The sequence below is a fragment of the Anomaloglossus baeobatrachus genome, chromosome 2 (genome assembly GCF_048569485.1).
Source record: "Anomaloglossus baeobatrachus isolate aAnoBae1 chromosome 2, aAnoBae1.hap1, whole genome shotgun sequence".
Taxonomy (NCBI): Eukaryota; Metazoa; Chordata; class Amphibia; order Anura; family Aromobatidae; genus Anomaloglossus; species Anomaloglossus baeobatrachus.
The window spans coordinates 615,384,363-615,407,463 of NC_134354.1; positions in this window are offsets into that span (position 1 = coordinate 615,384,363).

Genomic DNA, 23,101 nt, shown 5'->3' on the forward strand with positions numbered 1-23,101 from the left:
CTCTTATGAGATCAGTAAAGTTTGAATAAAACCCTGATTTCAAATAAAATTCTTTAAATATATCACCGCGGCGTGCTATAAAGAAATTTCCGTCATTCTGCTCAAACGTGTACCATGTATGCGGATATTGAATCTCGGTGAGCGCAACTTCAAAGGGCCCAGAAAGCTGTACAGGTTTTGCCAATTTAGTGGTATAAGTTGATATCGTGTTTTCGGGGTACATCTTAGAAGAAGCATTACACGGTAGTGTTATATAAAATGAGCCCTCCTCCATGGTTTATATGTTCGTCAGCTGGTCTTCTGTAATCCAACTGTTAAATGTTGTCGGGTAACCAAGCCATTTCACTAGACAATGCGTTGACCCGCGAATACGCTTTTTTCTTAAAACCTTTTCAATTCTGTAGATGCGATGCTCATCCAAAGGTATTTTTTGTATTTCTTCTTTATAAAATGAACCACTGATTTCTTCACCGTTTAAATCAGCAATTTTATAGAGGGGTTTTTGAAATTTGGTGTTGATGGCCATAATAACAAATATTTCATCCGTGTACGTTTGTTCATATCGCTTAGCGAAGATACCTTTATATCGTGACACTCTCATATGATCACCAATTTTTAAAGAAGGTTTAATAGGCTTAGCACGGACACTAGAAGCGTAAATATTTTTCCAGATTTGTAGCGAGTTACGCTTTGTCACATCAACAGGCCTACATCGAATTGTAGTATGATAGCTATGATTATAGCTATACACCAGATCAGGTAAAATGTCAATATACCTAAAGGTGTTATGCAACGTGAGATAGCGCCACATACGAGTTTTTAATGTACGATTAAATCGCTCCACCAAGGCTGCTTTTACGATATTGTTTGTAAAAAATTGATGAATGTTATATATTTTACATACACGTTTCATGGCATTATTCATAAATTCTTTGCCACGATCCGTCTGTAATTTCTTTGGTATGCGTTGATCATTTTCAAATATTAATTCGAGCAATCTGGCAACAGTTGTTCCGTTCTTGTTTGGTAAGGCCACACACCACGCAAATTTTGATAAGATATCTATAACTGTAAGAATATATCTTATACCATCATTTTCACGGGAATAATCAATCATACTGACGAGATCAGCTTGCCACTGTATATCAACATCTGCCACGAGAACCTTATTTGTTAAGAATTTTTTTCTCGCTGGTTTGTGTAAAGTATATGCATCTTGATTATTCAGCCAATTAAGCACCTCTGTCTTTTTAATACCTTGATTGCGTGCTACACGGAATAGACTTTCAGCACCGCCAAAGGAACCAACATTTTTTGGATCGAAATACTGTTTTTGTAATATTTTTTCACAATGCCGAGACACCATGATAAAAGTGATATGATGCGTATCAAGACCCGAATGGTTCTATCAGAAATTCAGCGGTATAAATGATATTAAGAGTGTTTTAATATAAATATATCATGACTGAGTAAATAAGATCTGATTCTCTCTATCAGAAATCCAGCAGTAGAAATGATAGTGTTTTAATATAAATATTCCTTGAAAAATATCTTTTCTTTAATTGACTTTAATATAATTTTATTAACTTTTATATTTCATTATTGCTCTTTGTTAGCATTTCATTACCATTTTATATCTTTTTATAGACTAGCCATATCTTTTTTATTAAGTTTTGATAGTGTGAGCTAGTGTAATTGGGCGTCACAGAGGGGGCAAGGGTTGTCCTTATGGGCGACGATTTTACCACCCTTCCATTCGGCTATTAGTTGCGGATCATGATGGACCCGAGACTGCAGCACCCATTCTCCTGTATTCTAGCAGGGCCATCTAATTCTGGAAAAAGTTATTTCGTAAAACAGTTATTACATAATATTGAAACCCATTTTTCGCACAAACCCGATAATATTGTTTGGTTTTATTCATGCTGGCAAAAACTGTATGATGAAGTTTCTCTCTCTTTTCCCAACATCAGATTTGTGGAGGGTCTGCCGCATACATTCGTAGATGATGACTTATTCCCGCCTGACAAGGTAAATTTGACTATTGTTGATGACCTAATGGAGAGTGCTAGTGATAACTGCGAGATAGAAAAAGCATTTACCAAGTATGTACACCACAGAAATCTCAGCATTTTCTACCTGGTACAAAACATATTTTGTCAGGGTAAGAAAAGTCGCACGATAAATTTGAACACAAAGTACATGGTACTTTTTAATAATCCTCGAGATAAATTACAAATTGTAACTTTAGCTCGCCAAATGTACCCCAGAAAAACGCGCTTCTTCTTAGAAGCTTTTGAGGATGCCACACGGGAGCCTTATGGGTATTTGCTGGTAGACTTGAGAGCCAATACCCCTGAGGATCTTCGTTTAAGGACGGGGTTGTTTCCACCAGCTATGCCAGCTGTATATATCCAAAAGAAAATTACTTCTAAAAAGTGAATTTTACACTAAATCAGACATTCTATGCTGTGTACGCAGTGTTGTAAAGATGTCTGAGAGAATCCGTCGTAACTGGGCTCTCTTAAAAACGCTGGTGAAGGCAACTCCTGCTGTCAGAAAAACTATTTTATGCAATGTGAGCCGTGATTTAATTACAGCCATTGCAGAGATTGCATTAAACATCTTGAAAGGGCGAATTCCTCTGAAAAAGCGGCAAAAAAATATACTAAAGAAGTGGCGTAAAGCTATAAGAACCCTGAGTGATAAATCACAGCCCATAAAGAAAAAGAAACGTCTACTAAAGCAGACCGGCGGGTTTATAGGTCCTCTTTTAGGCTTTGCAATCCCCATAATAACAAGTCTACTCACGGGCAAATAATGCAACATACAGAGAAAATGTATCTAGTCCCCAAACAAGAACTAATCAAACTAAACCCTCCAGTTAGCGGCAACATACGACAGAATGTTATTCGCCGCCTTGATGATGAAATTAGCGAAATTTTACAGCGTCGTGACATACCAGACGATGTGAAAATTAAAAAATATAGCGATGTACTACAGAGATACTTGGTTCATGCTAAACACGATGCGATGGAGCTATCAACTTTAAAGATCATTAACACTCCTGAGTCTGATCATCAGCAATTGTCAAATTCAGACCCTAATGAAAACAAAACAGCCATTGAAATTGTAAGTCATGTAAACCAGCGATATAAAAAGAATGCAGAATTTTTACTAAACAGACTGCTGCAGAACAAAAATATTACATCGTGGAATGATAAAAACGAGTTTATTTTCAAATGTTCTGTAATACCGGGATCGAACATGCTGGATTTAATACGTAATACAACACAGAGCCATGCCTTGACTAACAGAAATTTACCCCAGGGATGGAATACGTTTATGCAGGCAATGGCCGAGTTAAATATACCGTCTACCATAGTGGGAAATCCCACTACTAGAGCGCTTTTAGACAGCTTAAAAATGCCCATCAATGAAGCTAGTGGCATATCTAAACCTCAGACTCTATCGACACCCCGCCGACCAATTCAATCTTTACATTCTCCATTAGGTTTGACACAAGCAAGTTTGATGCCTAAAAAAAGGACTTTCCCGATACTGCAATCAATGTGGCTCACAATGTAACAGCTGGACTGATGAATTGTTATGCTCTAAATAATTATGTAAGAGACGTAACATATGTATATTATTAAATAGTGTATTATGCCAGTGATTATAATTTTATATTGTACTGTTTTACAAGTGTAATGTATATGACTTTTTGCATTCCTACTGAATTGATGTGCAACTGAATGTAATTAAATTCTGAGCAATAAACTTTTTAAATTTTGATAGCGTGTCTGTCTTTCATTTTTATACAAACAGTATAAAACACAAACTTTCTACATGGGTGCTATAAGAAATGCTTTACAGCATAAGACGCGTAATAGTATAATTGGCCATATACATAATATGCCAAACCATATTACACTATCAGAATTGGTGCTATAAGAAATGCTTTACAGCATAAGACGCGTAATAGTATAATTGGCCATATACATAATATGCCCAACCAAATTACACTATCAGAATTAATTCTGTATCAAACGCCTATAAAATAAATTTGGCCATATACATAATATGCCCAATCAAATTACACTAGCAGAATGACTTCTGCAACAAAACCACACTGAATAAAATGGTATGATTCCAAACAATTACACTAAATCAGATTTCTCATAATCAGTGAATAAAATAGTGGGATCCTAAGCATTTACACTATCAGGATTGCACTATCAAATCCCTAATCAAAAGCCTATAAAATATAGGGCCTGTCAGGAGAGGGGAGGGGGTGTGTTTAATACACTTTGATAGGGGCGGGGCACCTGTCAGATTTCTTTTTGACGAGACATTTGACCCCCTTACTACTTATTTATATATATATATACAGTATCGCTTATATATACGGTATCTCTCTCTCTCTGTGTGTGTGTGTATATATATATATATATATATATATATATATAAAAATATATTTTACGCACAATTTTTAATATAGAGTGTTCAGCATAAATTAAACTGCACATTTCAAAAATATCAGAATGTAATCAATATTTCAATGGGTAAGAAAACTATTTCCAATATTTTGACAAGACTGGGTTTTATAGTGCTCTTTCTTACCACATAACATATAAATGAAAGGAAAGTTCATAACTATCATTGCAGCATATACTCAAATAGTTGATGCAAGAATGTATACACCCCCTCATCAAAACCAACTACACCTAGTATGACATTATTTTTAAAGACAGAAACAACTCTTAAAGGCATTGAATAAAAAGATGGTGGCATATTGCAATATCTACATTTTTTAGTTCTTAAAAAAAAAATACCTCTTTTAGTTCCTAGAGGCTGGATGGAGAATAATGCTCTTTATAAAGCATGGTGGCTCAGTGGCTAGCACTGCAGTCTTGCAGCGCTGGGGTCCTGGGTTCAAATCCCACCAAGGACACCATCTGCAAGGAGTTTGTATGTTCTCCCCGTGTTTGCGTGGGTTTCCTCCGGGTACTCCGGTTTCCTCCCACATTCCAAAGACATACAGATAGGGACTCTAGATTGTGAGCCCCAATGGGGACAGTGTTGCCAATGTATGTAAAGTGCTATGGAATTAATAGCGCTATATAAATGAATAAAATTATTATTAATTAAAATTATTATTATAAGTGTTCGATTGGGTACAGATCACAATACACACTTGGTTTTACAGTGGTATTAGATATATTTTTTGAATCATTTAATGTAGACAAACTGCACGTCTACCAAAGGCACTGAATACTGGTAAAACTTTATCTTTCAATATAGAGCTGTAAATCAGTGACTTATTGATACCATCAATGAAATGTAGCCCTCCAATGTTATTAACACTCATGCAGCCTTACATAAGGTAAAAACACTGCCAACACCATGTTTTACTGTCTGTACTTTGTACTTTTCTTTGTACTCATTTCTGTAATGTGAAACAGGTTTGAAACCATCAGTTCCTCAAACACTTACCTTGGTCTCATTATTCTAGATTATAAAGTCTAAGTATTCTTCAAATTTTTCATTATTAACCTTGGCAAATTGTAGGCAGACAATTTTTGTGCATGTGCTTTAGAAGAAGCTTCTTTCATGCATGACACCCATGCCTGATTTTCCTATGCAGTGATCTCCATATTGTGTCACGGGAAACATTAATGCCATTTTGGCTTTCTCCTTCTACAGCGAATCTGCAGTGATCCTGCATGAATTTGATTTTTCTCAACCCTTTTCAAGAGAAGATACTTCTTTTTAGCTGTTAATTTCCTTGGTCAGCCTGGATGTCTGTGTGAGATGCTTGTAGCTCCATTTTTGTTACATTTTTGTATCCCTTTTGCTACAGATTTTGGCTAAGTAAAGCTTTGCTTATTTTCTTAGAGCTTTTGCCTTTCCTGTATAAAGAAATTATTGTTTTTCTTAAGTCTTGACTGAGATATTTCACTTGCATGTGTTGCCATTGCTGATAGTATGGAATGGTAAAGGGTTTTTTTTTGTTAAATTATGTCCTTTTAGAATTTAGTAATCTAATTTTTAGCTTTGCTTCATAGACTGTTTTGGGGTGTATTCAGTTTTGCAACTTCGTCCTGAAAAAAGTTGTTAGGAAAATTACTTTTCTGAGTTTGCAAATTTACAATTTTTGTTTGCAATCAACAACCTACATATGTGGGAGTAATTTTTAGTATAGTATCCCAAATGTTGATTTGGAAGGGAAACTAAAGGGTTTATAACGAATCTGTTCTGGTGTACGCAATTATGCAGAGCACTGTGTATATATAAACACAGTGCCTTGCAAAAGTATTCGGCCCCCTTGAATTTTGGAACCTTTTCCCACATTTCAGGCTTCAAACATAAAGATAAAAATTTTAATGTTATGGTGAAGAATCAACAAGTGGGACACAATTGTGAAGTTGAACGAAATTTATTGCTTATTTTAAACTTTTTTAAAAAATAAATAACTGAAAAGTGGGGTGTGCAATATTATTCATCCCCTTTAAGTTAATACTTTGTAGCACCACCTTTTGCTGCGATTACAGCTGCAAGTTGCTTGGGGTATGTGTCTATCAGTTTTGCACATCAAGAGACTAAAATTCTTGCCCAGTCTTGCTTTGCAAATAGCTCAAGCTCAGTAAGGTTGGATGGAGAGCCTTTTTTGAACAGCAGTTTTCAGCTTTTTCCACAGACTCTTGATTGGATTCAGGTCTGTACTTTGACCATTCTAACACCTGGATACATTTATTTGTGAACCATTCCATTGTAGATTTTGCTTTATGATTTGGATCATTGTCTTGTTGAAAGACAAATCTCCGTCCCAGTCTCAGGTCTTTTGCTGACTCCAACAGTTTTTTTCAAGAATGGTCCTGTATTTGGCTCCATCCATCTTCCCAACAATTTTAACCATCTTCCCTGATGAAGAAAAGCAGGCCCAAACCATGATGCTGCCACCACCATGTTTGAGAGTGGGGACTGTGTGTTCAGGGTTATGAGCTGTGTTGCTTTTACGCTAAACATATAATTTGGCATTGTTCCCAAAAAGTTTGATTTTTATTTCATCTGACCAGATCACCTTCTTCCACATGTTTGGGGTGTCTCCCAGGTGGCTTGTGGAAAACTTTGAACAACACTTTTATGGATATCTTTGAGAAATGGCTTTCTCCTTGCCACTCTTCCATAAAGGTCAGATTTGTGCAGTGTATGACTGATTGTCATCCTATGGACAGACTCTCCCACCTCAGCTGTAGATCTCTGCAGCTCATCCAGAGTGATCATGCACCTCTTGGCTGCACCACAATAGGGGCACATACCAGCATTAGGCCACATCACAACATCAGCATATTTTTACTTAACTTTACACTGTTCAAGGCCTTGTTTCATTACAAGCCATGGACATCATTAAACATTAGACTTATCTACTAAAACTGTTCCTTCTTATGTTTGTCATTTTAAAACCAATAAACAATGATAAGAATCCTAAATTAAACTTAACCCATCCAGTCCATTCATTACCTTATTATTCAATCTGCTAACCTACATACACATTCTAGACTACCCGATACGTTAGAATCGGGCCACCTTATGTACCTGCAAATAAATATATATCTATCTATGTCTTTGATTTTGTGATTTTTTTTTGTTTCTATGATAACAAATGCTACATCAGACGAAAGTCTTATGTGTCTAATATATTTTTTCAAAATTTAGTTTTTGTTGCTTGTTGCAACTGTGTTCTACGCACTCAGGGAAACAAACTGGTGGTATTTACTGCGATATTCAGAGCAACTGAGAGCAGAGGAGTGATAAAATTCTTATTTCTGCAAGGAAAATATTCATGGTGATATGTCACAGACATTAGGGGATCAATGTCCTTCATATTCCAGAGTTAAGAACTGGGTTGCCAAATTGAAAACGGCCACTTCAGCACCAATGATGAGGAACGTCCTGGACGACTGACAGTGGTTGTTGTTCCGGAGATCGTCAAGGCTGTGTACAACCTCATACTGGAGAATCGATAAATTTCCGCTAAAGTAATAGCAGACATCATGGAGATTTCCCATGAACATGTTTGTGCCATTATCCATGAACATTTGTACATGAGGAACCTATCTGCAAAGTGGGTCTCCAAATTTTTGACAACAGATCAGAGAAGTTTGCGAGTGAAAACTTCCTGGTCCATTTGTCAGCGTTTTTAAACTGATAAGAACTTCTTGGATTAACTGGTCACTATGGATGAGACCTGGATTTATTTTTGACCCTGAAAACAAGGAGCAGTCAAAAGAGGGGGGGGGGGCACAGTTGTTCTTCTTCTCCAAAGAAGTTCAGGGTGCAAAAATCAGTCACTAAGATGATGAAGTCTGTGTTCTGCGATAAGGAGGGCGTGCTGCTAGTGGACTACCATCAAAAGGGTTTCACCATCAATGCAAAGTATTACATTGAACTTTTTCACCAATTGAAGGCAGCTCTGAAAGCCAAAAGGCGCGACAAGCTGTCCAAAGGAGTCTTGTTCCTGCAAGACAACACATCCACTCGCACTGCACAGGCGACCACGGCAAAACTGGAAGAGCTGGGCTTCCAGTTGCTGGTTGTCCACCCACCTTATTCACCAGATCTAGCTCCCTCTGACTATCATCTATTTCCAAACCTGAAGAAACACCTCAAGGGTACCAAATTTAACATAATTTCTGATGCCATGGCTGCTACGGATTCCTGGTGTGAGGTACAACCAAAATCCTTCTCTTTGCTAGGCTTACAGAATTCGGAATACCTATGTAAGAAGTATGCTAACATCAGTGGAGAATATATGGAATAAATATAAAGTTTCATCATCTTATCTTGTTTCTTTCTGGGTAAAGCCAAAGACTTATCAGCAGCCCCTCTTATATGTATATATAGTTAGGTCCAGAAATATTTAGACAGTGACACAAGTTTTGTTATTTTAGCTGTTTACAAAAACATGTTCAGAAATACAATTATATATATAATATGGGCTGAAAGTGCACACTCCCAGCTGCAATATGAGAGTTTTCACATCCAAATCGGAGAAAGGGTTTAGGAATCATAGCTCTGTAATGCATAGCCTCCTCTTTTTCAAGGGACCAAAAGTAATTGGACAAGGGACTCTAAGGGCTACAATTAACTCTGAAGGCGTCTCCCTCGTTAACCTGTAATCAATGAAGTAGTTAAAAGGTCTGGGGTTGATTATAGGTGTGTGGTTTTGCATTTGGAAGCTGTTGCTGTGTCCAGACAACATGCGGTCTAAGGAACTCTCAATTGAGGTGAAGCAGAACATCCTGAGGCTGAAAAAAAAGAAAAAATCGATCAGAGATATAGCAGACATGCTTGGAGTAGCAAAATCAACAGTCGGGTAAATTCTGAGAAAAAAGGAATTGACTGGTGAGCTTGGGAACTCAAAAAGGCCTGGGCATCCACGGATGACAACAGTGGTGGATGATCGCCGCATACATTCTTTGGTGAAGAAGAACCCGTTCACAACATCAACTGAAGTCCAGAACACTCTCAGTGAAGTAGGTGTATCTGTCTCTAAGTCAACAGTAAAGAGAAGACTCCATGAAAGTAAATACAAAGGGTTCACATCTAGATGCAAACCATTCATCAATTCCAAAAATAGACAGGCCAGAGTTAAATTTGCTGAAACACACCTCATGAAGCCAGCTCAGTTCTGGAAAAGTATTCTATGGACAGATGAGACCAAGATCAACCTGTACCAGAATGATGGGAAGAAAAAAGTTTGGAGAAGAAAGGGAACGGCACATGATCCAAGGCACACCACATCCTCTGTAAAACATGCTGGAGACAACGTGATGGCATGGGCATGCATGGCTTTCAATGGCACTGGGTCACTTGTTTTTATTGATGACATAACAGCAGACAAGAGTAGCCGGATGAATTCTGAAGTGTACCGGGATATACTTTCAGCCCAGATTCAGCCAAATGTCGCAAAGTTGATCGGACGGCGCTTCATAGTACAGATGGACAATAACCCCAAGCATACAGCCAAAGCTACCCAGGAGTTCATGAGTGCAAAAAAGTGGAACATTCTGCAATGGCCAAGTCAATCACCAGATCTTAACCCAATTCAGCATGCATTTCACTTGCTCAAATCCAGACTTAAGACGGAAAGACCAACAAACAAGCAAGACCTGAAGGCTGCGGCTGTAAAGGCCTGGCAAAGCATTAAGAAGGAGGAAACCCAGCGTTTGGTGATGTCCATGGGTTCCAGACTTAAGGCAGTGATTGCCTCCAAAGGATTCGCAACAAAATATTGAAAATAAAAATATTTTGTTTGGGTTTGGTTTATTTGTCCAATTACTTTTGACCTCCTAAAATGTGGAGTGTTTGTAAAGAAATGTGTACAATTCCTACAATTTCTATCAGATTTTTTTGTTCAAACCTTCAAATTAAATGTTACAATCTGCACTTGAATTCTGTTATAGAGGTTTCATTTCAAATCCAATGTGGTGGCATGCAGAGCCCAACTCGCGCAAATTGTGTCACTGTCCAAATATTTCTGGACCTAACTGTATATAATATACTATATATATATCTGTACAGTGCTCAGCATTAATGACTACACTCTCTTTGAAAAATAAGATTTTAATCAGTATCTTTGAATACAAGGAAAATTTTCCAAATTTTGACAAGACAACGTTTCACACTTTCTTAACACATAATGTGAAAGTAAGATTAATAGTATATTTTTTATTACAAAAACTTCAGTTTTACTCAAATTATCTGATGCTAGAGGAATAGCCTTGAAGAAAAAAAATACTAGATCTATTATTCTTCATGCTCTCCATTATTTTTAGGAACAGCATAAAGTCTTTTACACATGGAAGGAACAAGTTGACAATACATTGCTAAATCTATATTTTTCCATTTTTCAAGTACAATCTCTTATAGAAAGCCTGGATGTTGGCTTAATTGAAATGATGTTCAACTTGTTTTTTCAGAAATCTCTATAGGTATTTAATTGGGTTCAGATCAGGACACATAGTTTGCCATTGAGTCACCTTCATCCTTTTTTTCTTCATAAATGAAACAGATGTGTTTTGGATCAGTGTCAAGTTGCAAAAGTGCAGGTTTACCAAGAGCTTAGAGTAACAGTAGCATTTCTCTTTATATCTAGAACAGTACATCTGTGAATTCATGATACCATCAGTGAAATGTAGCTCACCGACATCAGAAGTATTCATACATCCACACATAAGTACAGTGTCACCACCATGTTTCACTGTAGGCACCATGCATTTAAAAAAAATATGTGGATCTACATTTCATTGATGGTATCATGAATTCACAGATCTACTGAACTATCCTGAAAGAGATGTTGTTACCATCACTCAGTGAGCTTGGTAAACATACACTTTGCCAATATAACAATGGTCAAAATCACACATCTGTTGTATTTTTGAGGAAGAACAGGGTGGAAATGATTCAATGGCCAAGTATGTCTACTGATGTGAACCTAACTGATACAAATATTCTGAAGAGACCACTCTCCATTGAGCATCCAGATTCTAAAAAAGGTAATTCATGAAGAATGGAAAAAAGATTGATGTTGCATTATTTAAACAATTTTTCATTCCATGCACTCTATATTATTTACTTGAACTGTTCGTGCTTATTTATTTACTTACTACAAGGTATTTGCTCATTTTGTTTTTATCTTAGGGTCTGTCAGTTAAATAGACAGTGTGACTGAAAACTTACATATTGCACTTATACCAACATATGTTCTGTCTCACTTATTTAGTTTTAAAATATTAGATGTTGTTTTTGATATGGAGCATATTCATTTCTGCATGAACTAATTTGAATAAAATTTAATTTTTTTTAGTTATAATTATATGATGAACCATACCTTCATTTTGTTGGTTTAAAAAATGTTTTATGAAATTCAATGAATAAACTTTTAGATACTGTTCTTTTTTCAGTGAGATAATGATTAAAATTTTACTTTTCAAAAGTTCAGAGCACTGAATAATTGAAATAATATGGAAAAACTAGTATTTGAAATATCTGTATTTATAAAGATAACAAATAGCTGTGAGAAAAAGTATGTATAAAATACAAGCTGTGCACTAATTCATACATATAGTTGAAATCATGTTTACATACACTATCTAAAACGACACATATGCTTGTTTTTCTTACTATCTGACATAAAATCATAATAAATAGGGATGAGTGAATGTATTCGCCACTATTTGGTATCCGATGGATAATGGGGTATTCAAGGTATTCGCTATCCGACGGCTAATATGGTATTCGCTTCAATACTTTCATTTTCATTTCAGACTTCCTGGCACCTTTTTCCAGCCAATGAACACATTTGATTAGAGATGAGCGAACCGGTCGCGGTTCGGCTTGAGCTTGGTTCGCCGAACCAAGGTCTGGTTCTAGTTCGGTTCGGCGAACCACTCAAACCCCATAGGATACAATGGGAGGCAATCACAAACACATAAAAACACCTAGAAAACACCCTCAAATGTGTCCAAAAGGTGACAAACAACTCACAACACAACACCAACACATGGGAAAGTGACAAGGACATATACTCATGCGAAAACAAAAGAGCTGGACAAGGAAAAAGAGGAGGAGACACAGATATATGAGTATATGCAAGGGAATATCGATGCCATTACTGTGCAACTTGAGCCCTGCTCATTTTAGGCTTCCAATCTGGATAAATTGCCTGAGCTCACCACGTACGCCTTGGGGATCTTGTCATGTCCCGCAGCCAGCGCTCTCTCGGAACGTGTCCTCAGTGCTGCTGGGGGTGTGCTGACAGATAAGCACACGCGTTTGTCCACTGACAATGTGGACATACTAACGTTCACCAAGATGAACAAGTCATGACTCTCAGAGGACTTCTCTTCCCCTGGCTCAGCCAGGGGAGGCAAAAGGCATGCATATTTTTGAGAGTGCTTCATGCAAAGCATTTTTTTCATCTTGAAATTGGGGGTCAACTGATGCCAGTCAAGTGGGATGTGTGTGGCCCAATTAGTGGCAACGAGGAAGACTGTGATTGGAGTCCCCTCGCTTTTGAAAAAAGAACCAAGATGAACAAGTCATGGCTCTCAGAGGACTTTTCTTCCCCTTGCTCAGCCAGGGGAAGCGAAAGGCACGCGTATTTTGGAGAGTGCTTCATGCAAAGCATCTTTTTCATCTTGAAATTGGGGGTCAACTGATGCCAGTCAAGTGGGATGTGTGTGGCCCAATTAGTGGAAATGAGGGAGACTGTGGTTGGAGTCCCCTCGCTTTTGAAAAAAGAACCAAGATGAACAAGTCATAGCTCTCAGAGGACTTTTCTTCCCCTGGCTCAGCCAGGGGAGGCGAAAGGCACGCGTATTTTGGAGAGTGCTTCATGCAAAGCATCTTTTTCATCTTGAAATTGGGGGTCAACTGATGCCAGTCAAGTGGGGTGTGTGTGGCCAATTAGTGGCAACGAGAAAGACTGTGATTGGAGTCCCCTCGCTTTTGAAAAAAGAACCAAGATGAACAAGTCATGGCTCTCAGAGGACTTTTCTTCCCCTGGCTCAGCCAGGGGAAGCGAAAGGCACGCGTATTTTGGAGAGTGCTTCATGCAAAGCATCTTTTTCATCTTGAAATTGGGGGTCAACTGATGCCAGTCAAGTGGGATGTGTGTGGCCCAATTAGTGTAAATGAGGGAGACTGTGGTTGGAGTCCCCTCGCTTTTGAAAAAAGAACCAAGATGAAGAAGTCATGGCTCTCAGAGGACTTTTCTTTCCCTGGCTCAGCCAGGGGAGGCGAAAAGCACGCGTATTTTTGAGAGTTCTTCATGCAAAGCATCTTTTCATCTTGAAATTGGGGGTCAACTGATGCCAGTCAAGTGGTGTGTGTGTGGCCCAATTAGTGGCAACGAGGAAGAATGTGATTGGAGTCCCCTCGCTTTTGAAAAAAGAACCAAAATGAACAAGTCATGGCTCTCAGAGGACTTCTCTTCCCCTGGCTCAGCCAGGGGAGGCAAAAGGCATGCGTATTTTTGAGAGTGCTTCATGCAAGGCATCTTTTTCATCTTGAAATTGGGGGTCAACTGATGCCAGTCAAATGGGGTGTGTGTGGCCCAATTAGTGGAAACGAGGGAGACTGTGGTTGGAGTCCCCTCGCTTTTGAAAAAAGAACCAAGGTGAACAAGTCATGGCTCTCAGAGGACTTTTCTTCCCATGGGGAGGCGAAAGGCACGCGTGTTTTGGAGAGTGCTTCATGCAAAACATCTTTTTCATCTTGAAATTGGGGGTCAACTGATGCCAGTCAAGTGGGGTGTGTGTGGCCCAATTAGTGGCAACGAGGAAGACTGTGGTTGGAGTCCCCTCGCTTTTGAAAAAAGAACCAAAATGAACAAGTCATGGCTCTCAGAGGACTTTTCTTCCCCTGGCTCAGCCAGGGGAGGCGAAAAGCACGCGTATTTTTGAGAGTGCTTCATGCAAAGCATCTTTTTCATCTTGAATTTGGGGGTCAACTGATGCCAGTCAAGTGGGATGTGTGTGTCCCAATTAGTGGCAACGAGGGAGACTGTGGTTGGAGTCCCTCGCTGTTTTTACATGATTTTCGAAGTGCATGACATGTCTAAGAGGATTCAGCATCTCAAACTTGTTGGCTACAGAGAGGTTGCCTTTACACCCTTTTGTCACCGAGGATTTTCGAGACCTTATGCCCATTGCAGTGCCCCAAGAGCCGATGGCCATTTGCCACTCCTTCTTCAAGAAAGGGGTGCCCGCGCTAACACAGCAGGTCGCACACAACATCACCGATTCCTTGAGAAACTCTGTGTGTGACAGGGTGCATTTCACCACAGATACTTGGAACAGTAAGCATGGACAGGGGAGTTACATGTTGCTAATTGGGCACTGGGTAACTATGGTGGGAGATGGAGAAGGGTCTGCTGTACAAGTCCTTCTGTCCCCACAAGTTTTGTGTCAATCCTTCCTCTGTATGTACAAGTTCCTCCACTGCTTCTGCCTCATCAACCTCGTGTTGTTCCTGCACCTCAGCCCAAACCCTGTGTGGTCAGGCCACCCTTCCTTGGAACTGTGCCCAAGGAATCCCACACACCTCTTTACTATGCTGGCAGCATAGCTGAAGGCCATCAGGCGGTGAAATGTTTACTTTGAAATGTAGGGGAAATGTGAGACACCGCTGAGGAGTTGTGGACGATTAGCTCTGTAGAGTGAGACCGAGTTTCATCAAAGGTTGTCTCCACCTAACCAGCAGCCAGGGAATGCCGTGTGCGACAATGATGCAAAACAGTCTGCGGCCCTTCTTCAGGGCAATGTGACACACATGCCTTGTATGGCTCACGTGTTGAACCTGGTGGTCCAGCAATTATTAAACCACTATCCCGGCCTACATGGCCTTCTACAGAGGGCACGGTGTAACGCCTGCCTGGGTCGACACACTCAGATGGGCTGTAAAGGATAGGCTAGAGGTAAGCCACTCACCAAGCTGGACCCCCAGAACCCTGAAACCCTTTAACCCCTATACAGGGATTTGGAATTACACAGGGCCCAAGTTGATCAATACCCGTGGAAGGTTGCAGTTCCAGAGAATAGTAGTCATGCAGGGTCAAAACATTAATTGAGGAAGAGGAACAGAATGGGAGGGACAGGACTTAATCAGAAAACAAGCAGAGGTGAAATGCGAATCGGCCAACGAGGTACCTAAACAGCAAGCAGGAAAAGTAGTCAGGTAGCAAGCACACAAAATCATAAAACTGAACTGGGGGTAACAGTAACCAGAGGTTCATAGCTATGTCTGGCAGTGGTCTGCAGACAGGAGTGGCCTAAAAAAGGGTGTTGTGTCTTCCCAGTGGTTGTAGCTGAATGATAGTACTTCATCTGTCAGATACCCACCACCTGTATTCAGCCATTGGTGCTGCATATGTCAAGGTAACGCAGCCCAGTGGGTGAGCATAACCTGCGTCCACCTGCGCCACTGGCGTCGACTCCTCTCCCATCATCAGCACTATGCACAAAAGGAACACGTTGTCACCCTGCGACAGGAGTACAAACAGACATAGCGGACTCCGGTGGTGACTTAACAGCTGTGTGCGGCAATGATGCAAACATGGCTGCGGGCCTTCGTCAGGGCAATGTGACACACGTGACTTGTATGTCTCATGTGTTTAATCTGATTCTCCAGCAATTTTTAAAACAACATCCCGGCCTACATGGCCTTGTACAGCGGGCACGCTCGCTATGTGCTCACTTCCATCCATCGTTCGCACCCAGCAGCTCAACAACTTTCATCGCTCCTGAAGTCTTAAGGTCTGGCGGTTAAATGCCGGAAATGCGATGTTCCGACATGCAGGAATTGGAATCTGCACATGTTGCAGCATCTGTGGCAGCACCGCAGAGCCCTGCTGAAATACGCTATGATGTATACCCTGGGCTAACTTGATCCAGAGGTGGTGCAGATCACGCTGCTGGAGTGTTGTCAGATCAAGGACCTATGCACCGTTCTACACTGTTTACAAATGTCAACGAAGATGTTTAACACTGGCGATGCCCTTCTCAGCGTGACAATTTTGGTCATCTACATGATGGAGCACACTGTAAGCATTATTCAGAGTCAGGTGTTGGTACAAGAGGAAGGGGAGGAAGTACTGGAGGAGTCATATGCGGAAGGGATAACAAGATCTACAAGGTCCACACGGTCAGCGGCACCTTGGCGGCAGTCATGGTACGGTGGGGGAGAGGGATTATCAAGGGCGCATAGTATCAGCAAAACTGTTGAGGAAGGTACAGGAGCTCAGGAAGAAATGGCGGACGAACTGGTGATGGGCATGGAAGACTCATTAGATGAGTGAGAGCTTGGTCACATTTCGGTTGTGCGAGGTTGGGGGGAGAGGGCAGAGGAAGAAGGCACGATTCTCACCTCTCCGCCACCAACACACCAAGGACTTGGTTCTTCTGGATGCAAAAGACACATGAGCGCCTTCTTGCTGCACTACCTATAACATGACCCTCGGATTGTACAAATTCCAAGTCATGCTGACTACTGGGTTGCCACACTGTTAGATCCCCGGTAGAACACAAAATTTTGCGAAATATCTCCTGCCATAGAAAGGGATGCACCTATACAGGAGTATCAGCAGAAGGTGTTACGCAATCTTACATCTGCTTTTCCACTAAACACCAGTGGTCCACAGAGTGAATCTCAATGCTTTGTCATGGATAGGAGGAAATGGTCTTACTTGTCCACATCTGAGGGACCGAGGGCTTGCTGCTGTGCAGAGATGGCGTTGAGTACGGTGTCCCTGCAGAGTTGCACTTTTGGTCATATACAAACTGAGTTGAAAAAGGAGAGATGCTGGTGGAAAGGGGAACAGGTGTGTTGGAAAGGGTAAAAAAGTTTGTGTCCGTGGGTTTGGTGGTTAAGCAACATTAACATTTGCTGAAGAAACAACATCTGTTATGGTGGGACTGGCAGATTTGGATAAGGTGGTATATACTTTGTTACCGCTATATAAAAAAATTAAGAAGAAAAGAAAGAGAAAGGTAGATATCCCAATTGCCATTCGGTGTCCACCGTGCTCACAGATGGAAACGGAGAGGTTGGCAACTGGAAGGTTAGGTGGAGGATACAGAGCAGGTTGACTCTGAAACAAATAGTAGCCTGAACCAACTTAGACGCCACTCGGATCTGGAGACTGGGAGCCCTGTTAGCGTCACAGGGTCCACACGACCACCCAGCCCCGGTACTCCCTGTTAACAACACAGGGGCCATTGGGTACGCTGTCCGTGTGCGTAGGGGACACACCTGTGGGCAGAAGGCGCATCAGCAGCAGGCCTGTTTATGCCACTGGGCTGCACTAGCAGGACTGGTAAAACAGGAGCTGTTCTTAAACGTTCTGCGTTACCAACTGTGGTGGCGGCCTGCATCGATGACCTATCCTTGCCTACCTCTGGGCTAAAGCCGCAATGTGTTCAACACATGGAGGTATGCTCTTTCTTAGCATAATAGAAGACTGGGCACCTTCTTGTTGGCTCCAGACCCTTTAATAATCTGGGTCCGCCCCAAACCAGGATGGACCACAATGCACCTCCTGGAGACAAAAGCAGAGGGACACGTCATGAGTGGCATAACTAGCGTCCTATTTGGAACCGCCACTTGAATGATGACCTCATGGCTGCCACGACCAAAACACCTCAACACTCAACAGTCATCGTATGACCAACAACAATGAGGTGACAAGTCATAGGGGCGGGCCTCTGCAAGCCTGTTGGGGGTGGCCTGGCCAAATTGTCAGGACACCTGATGCCCTGTGGTCTATATGGGCCACCCACATCAGGGGCAGGACCAAATAGTTCATTACTGGACCTAGCCTCTGATGCAGTAAGTGCCTGAGCATGCTCAGTAGCATGAAATACAGTTTCTGAAAAAAAGACTATCCGCTTCAGCATGCTGTCTAGGCACAACACAGGACTTAGACCCGGCACGGAGTGCAAGTACCTGTGCAAAGAGGTTTTTTGCAGTAAGTGTGAAGCCGCACAGGTGTTGTGTTCGTGCATTACCTTCAGGGACTCCAAGTGGAGGAAGAGTCTGGTCACACTTAGGTTGCTTCTTTATATGTATTTTCGTGACGTCACTCTCGGTATTGCGGTCAGTGGGGACCGCCAATGCAGTGTAAGGGGACACCTGGGGCTGATGTTGGGTGCAGGTTGCTTTAGTTGCCTGTCAAGAGTGAGTCAAGCCCCAGGGCCCTGTGTAAGTGTGTTGAGCTGCAGGTCGCAGAATGACTCAGGCACAGTCCAAATGAGCATGCGCTGTATCCCAAAATGAAGTCAGGCTGAGCATACTCAGTAGGCGAAACACTCGAGTTAGGCTGCGGCTGGGGTAAATCAGCACATGCATGCGCACTGACCGCCTCTCCACACTTACACGTGGTGGAGAAAGCAGCCAGCTGGACAACCCGAGGCACAGCCCTAAATGGCAGCTGACACCTGGGCGCAACTGGAACCGCAGCAGGTTGCTTGCGTTTACGGCAGCACCAATTCGTAACAACAAATAACAGCTAAAATAACAGGTGTACTTCTTCCCGTAGATAATCTGATATGATAATTTTTTTCACGGACACGACCATCGATAACAAAAGTAGAGGAGGAGCAGCTGCTTCAATGGATGTGAAGTGCGCAATAAAGTGGGCTCTCCTCCACCTCAAGTTCAATATCACAAATACTACATTCCACAGTGGTGTAAGCCCTATTGCACTTGCTTCATAACTGTTCTCAAGTTTCCACCAGCACTGCTGAATAAGGGGTAACAGAGATTGTTGAGTCTGCAGAGCCGTTCAGTCACACTGTAGCCTGTGAATCAGAGGTCTGCTCTAAAGCTCCAGTGAGTACAGACAAAGAAGTTCTTAATATTAGTAGTATTATTGTTATTATTAATATTTATTTATAGAGCACCATTGATTCCATGGTGCTGTACATGACAAGGGGGTTACATACAGAATACATATACAAGTAACAATAGACAGACTGGTACAGAGGGCAGAGGACTCAGCCCTTGCAGGATTACATTGTAAAGTATTTTGTGGAGTAGACAGTAGGTGGGGTGTAGGTTGGGCAGAAGCTCCGCACCGTGGTGGTGTCATTTAATGGTTATAGTAATTTATTAACAGATGAGTTTTCAGGTTCTGTTTGAAGCTTGCAGGTGTAGCAGATAATCTGACGTGTTGAGGCCGCGAGTTACAGGAGACAGGGGAAATGATCTGCACAGATGGCCAGAAGGTTTGTGAGTTGGATCCACGCCCCGATGAAGAAGGTGCTGATCATAATGTACACCCTCATTTCCAAACCGTACATCATTCTGGTGGAGACAAGGGGGAACATGATGAGGAGACTCAGAAGCCTGATTGCAACGTCAACTTTGCAATTCGGTCATGGCAGGAAGAGGTTGTCACGGAGGACTCAGGACGAGGGGAATGAAAACACACAGGGTGATGATGAGGTTGGAGACACCACTTACTGTCAAACTAAAGTGAGCCAATCCATGACGTCAGCAGTGGAGGTGGAGGAGGATGCTACTGATGACTAGTTTACGTTGTGTCTTCCTGGACAAAGACAAAGTACTGGAAGCAAGTCAACAACTGAATCCTGAGCCACAACTCTGCCTATGAGCATAAGTCATGTTGGCTATGGAATTCGCATGGGCTGTAAGCCTTGCCTAGCATGGGAATTTTTTGGACATAGCAAAGGATCACACAAGTCATGTAATCTGTAACAATCTCTAAGTAGAAGGCAAAAAATTTCAACTTTGAGTACTACCACCATGAAATGTCACATGGATATGAATTGATAGCGTGAGGATGTAATGCTCAGCTTTAGCCACTGTCAATGCAACATGCTTATTTGCCGTTCATGCATGCATTATTGCAGACTACACACAAGGGGCTGCAGGTTTTTTGGAGCTGCTTTTGTCTGTTTGTTCACTATAGCAATAGCAAAACGATCTTCGGGTGTGGACTTGGAGATGCTGTCTATGAACAGAATGAAAAGATAAATATGTGTGTTACAGCAAGGAGCAACCGCGGAAAAACTTCGTTCAATTGTGAGAAGTGTCATTTTGGAGTTTGGTGAGGAGTACAGTAACGTCAGTGAGCAGCATCCTGTGCCACAGACCAACATTCTTACGGTGCTGTCTATACTGTTTACCATGATAGGAGCGTAAAGTCTGTATTTATGGCAAATGGACATCACAGTACCCGGGTACGGTAGGCTGTGCCCAGACAGTAATGCGTGAACGAAACACTTTGTTTTATTATCAAAACACATATCTGTTCTGGGTAGGACGACTATATAGACAATCAGACTTGCTGCCTCTGCACTGTCAAATTGTCATGTACAGTTTAAATCGTAGAGGGACAGCGACACATGTTTGCAATGACTGTTGATTTTCAAGATTTCCATGACTTTGTTGCAGAGCTGTGTGGTTTGCATTCACACTGTTATCATCTGCTTTATCTGTGAGGCTTCAGCTAAATAGGGTATTCAGGGTGGGTGATGTGTTTTGTCTATGTTTAGGTAGATAACTGGGAAGCTCTTGTGTAGCGCCACTAGTAAGTTGTGTTCGCACACACACACACACACACACAAACACACAATTACTGCTGCTAAGCAGAGGGCTTAGCAAGTAGTAGGCAACTGAATAGATTGTTCTATTATTTCAGTTTTATGCATGGTTCTTATTGTTTGTTTTGGGAAAGTGAAACAATGATTTATGAACCCAACTGCATACAGTGCTTTTCATGTTGCGTGGTTTTGCTGCATACTGGGGAGCCCACCAAATACAAGACTTAATATGAAGCATAAGTCGCAGTGGGAATTTCACTGTGCTACAATGCGGCCTAGCGGGGCTGTGCAACCACCTCCTGCCTCATCAAGTGCATCTGCGTACTCTTTATCCTCTGTGACTGTGGGGACAGCAGTCACACATGCTTTTTCACACTGAACTTACCCGTAAGCGGGAGTGTGATTGGCAGGTAGTCACTTGTTTTGTAAGTGCAAACAGATGGTATTGTTGAGCTGTCAGACATCGAGAGAACCACCATTGGATGAAGGAAACATTATATCCACGCCTGCACCTTCGTCAAGGATTGGCTGGACTACCTGCAGTTAATTATTGAATTCCACAAATGGAAAGGAGTGTTGAAATGCCCATGTGTTGACCCTTGCTTGGCAGCAAAGGAACAATAACTTAGTATTCAAAACAATTTTAGGATGGCATAAAAAGAGTCAGCTCTTTGGGCAAATTAAATAGCGTGGCAAAAGTGGGCAGGTGGGTACACTGGCCGTGTTCTGTGGGTACCAGGACAGTAAAGGAAGCCACACTTTCTATCCATCCTAATGATGAAATGCAGCAAGGAATTCTATGAGTTTGCTATTATTATAGCTAATTAAAAATTAGCAGGAGGGTGTAATGCAGAGGAGCTGTAAATTGCTTGGCACCAGTAGGACACTAATGGAGTACAACAGCCACTTTTTGAATGCCACTAAGTTTCAGCAGTGTTTGCTATTATTATAGCTAGTTAAAAATGAGCAGGAGGGTGTAATGCAGAGGTGTTTGAAATTGCTTGGCACCAGTGGGAGACAGATGGAGTAAAACAGCCACTTATTGAATGCCACTAAGATTCAGCAGTGTTTGCTATTATTATAGCTAATTAAAAATGAGCAGGAGGGTGTAATGCAGAGGTGTTTGAAATTGCTTGGCACCAGTGACACACTAATGGAGTACAACAGCCACTTTTTGAATGCCACTAAGTTTCAGCAGTGTTTGCTATTATTATAGCTAATTAAAAATGAGCAGGAGGGTGTAATGCAGAGGTGCTTGAAATTGCTTGGCACCAGTGGGACACTAATGGAGTACAACAGCCACATTTTGAATGCCACTAAGTTTCAGCAGTGTTTGCTATTATTATAGCTAATTAAAAATGAGCAGGAGGTTGTAATGCAGAGGTGCATGAAATTGCTTGGTACCAGTGGGACACTAATGGAGTACAACAGCCACTTTTTGGATGCCACTTACTTGTAGCTTTTTTTCTATTATTATAGCTAACTAAAAATGAGCAGGAGGGTGTAATGCAGAGGTGCTTGAAATTGTTTGGCACCAGTGGGACACTAATGGAGTACAACAGCCACTTTTTGGATGCCACTTACTTGTAGCTTTTTTTGCTATTATTATAGCTAACTAAAAATGAGCAGGAGGGTGTAATGCAGAGGTGCATGAAATTGCTTGGCACCAGTGGGACACTAATGGAGTACAACAAAAACTTTTTGGATTCCACTTATTTGTAGCTTTTTTTGCTATTATTATAGCTAACTAAAAATGAGCAGGAGGGTGTCATGCAGAGGTGCTTGAAATTGCTTGGCACCAGTTTGACAATAATAGAGTACAACAGCCTCTTTTTGAATGCCTCTAAGTTTCAGCAGTGTTTGCTATTATTATAGAGAATTAAAAATGAGCAGGAGGGTGTAATGCAGAGGTGCTGTAAATTGCTTGGCACCAGTGGGACAATAATGGAGTACAACAGCCTCTTTTTGAA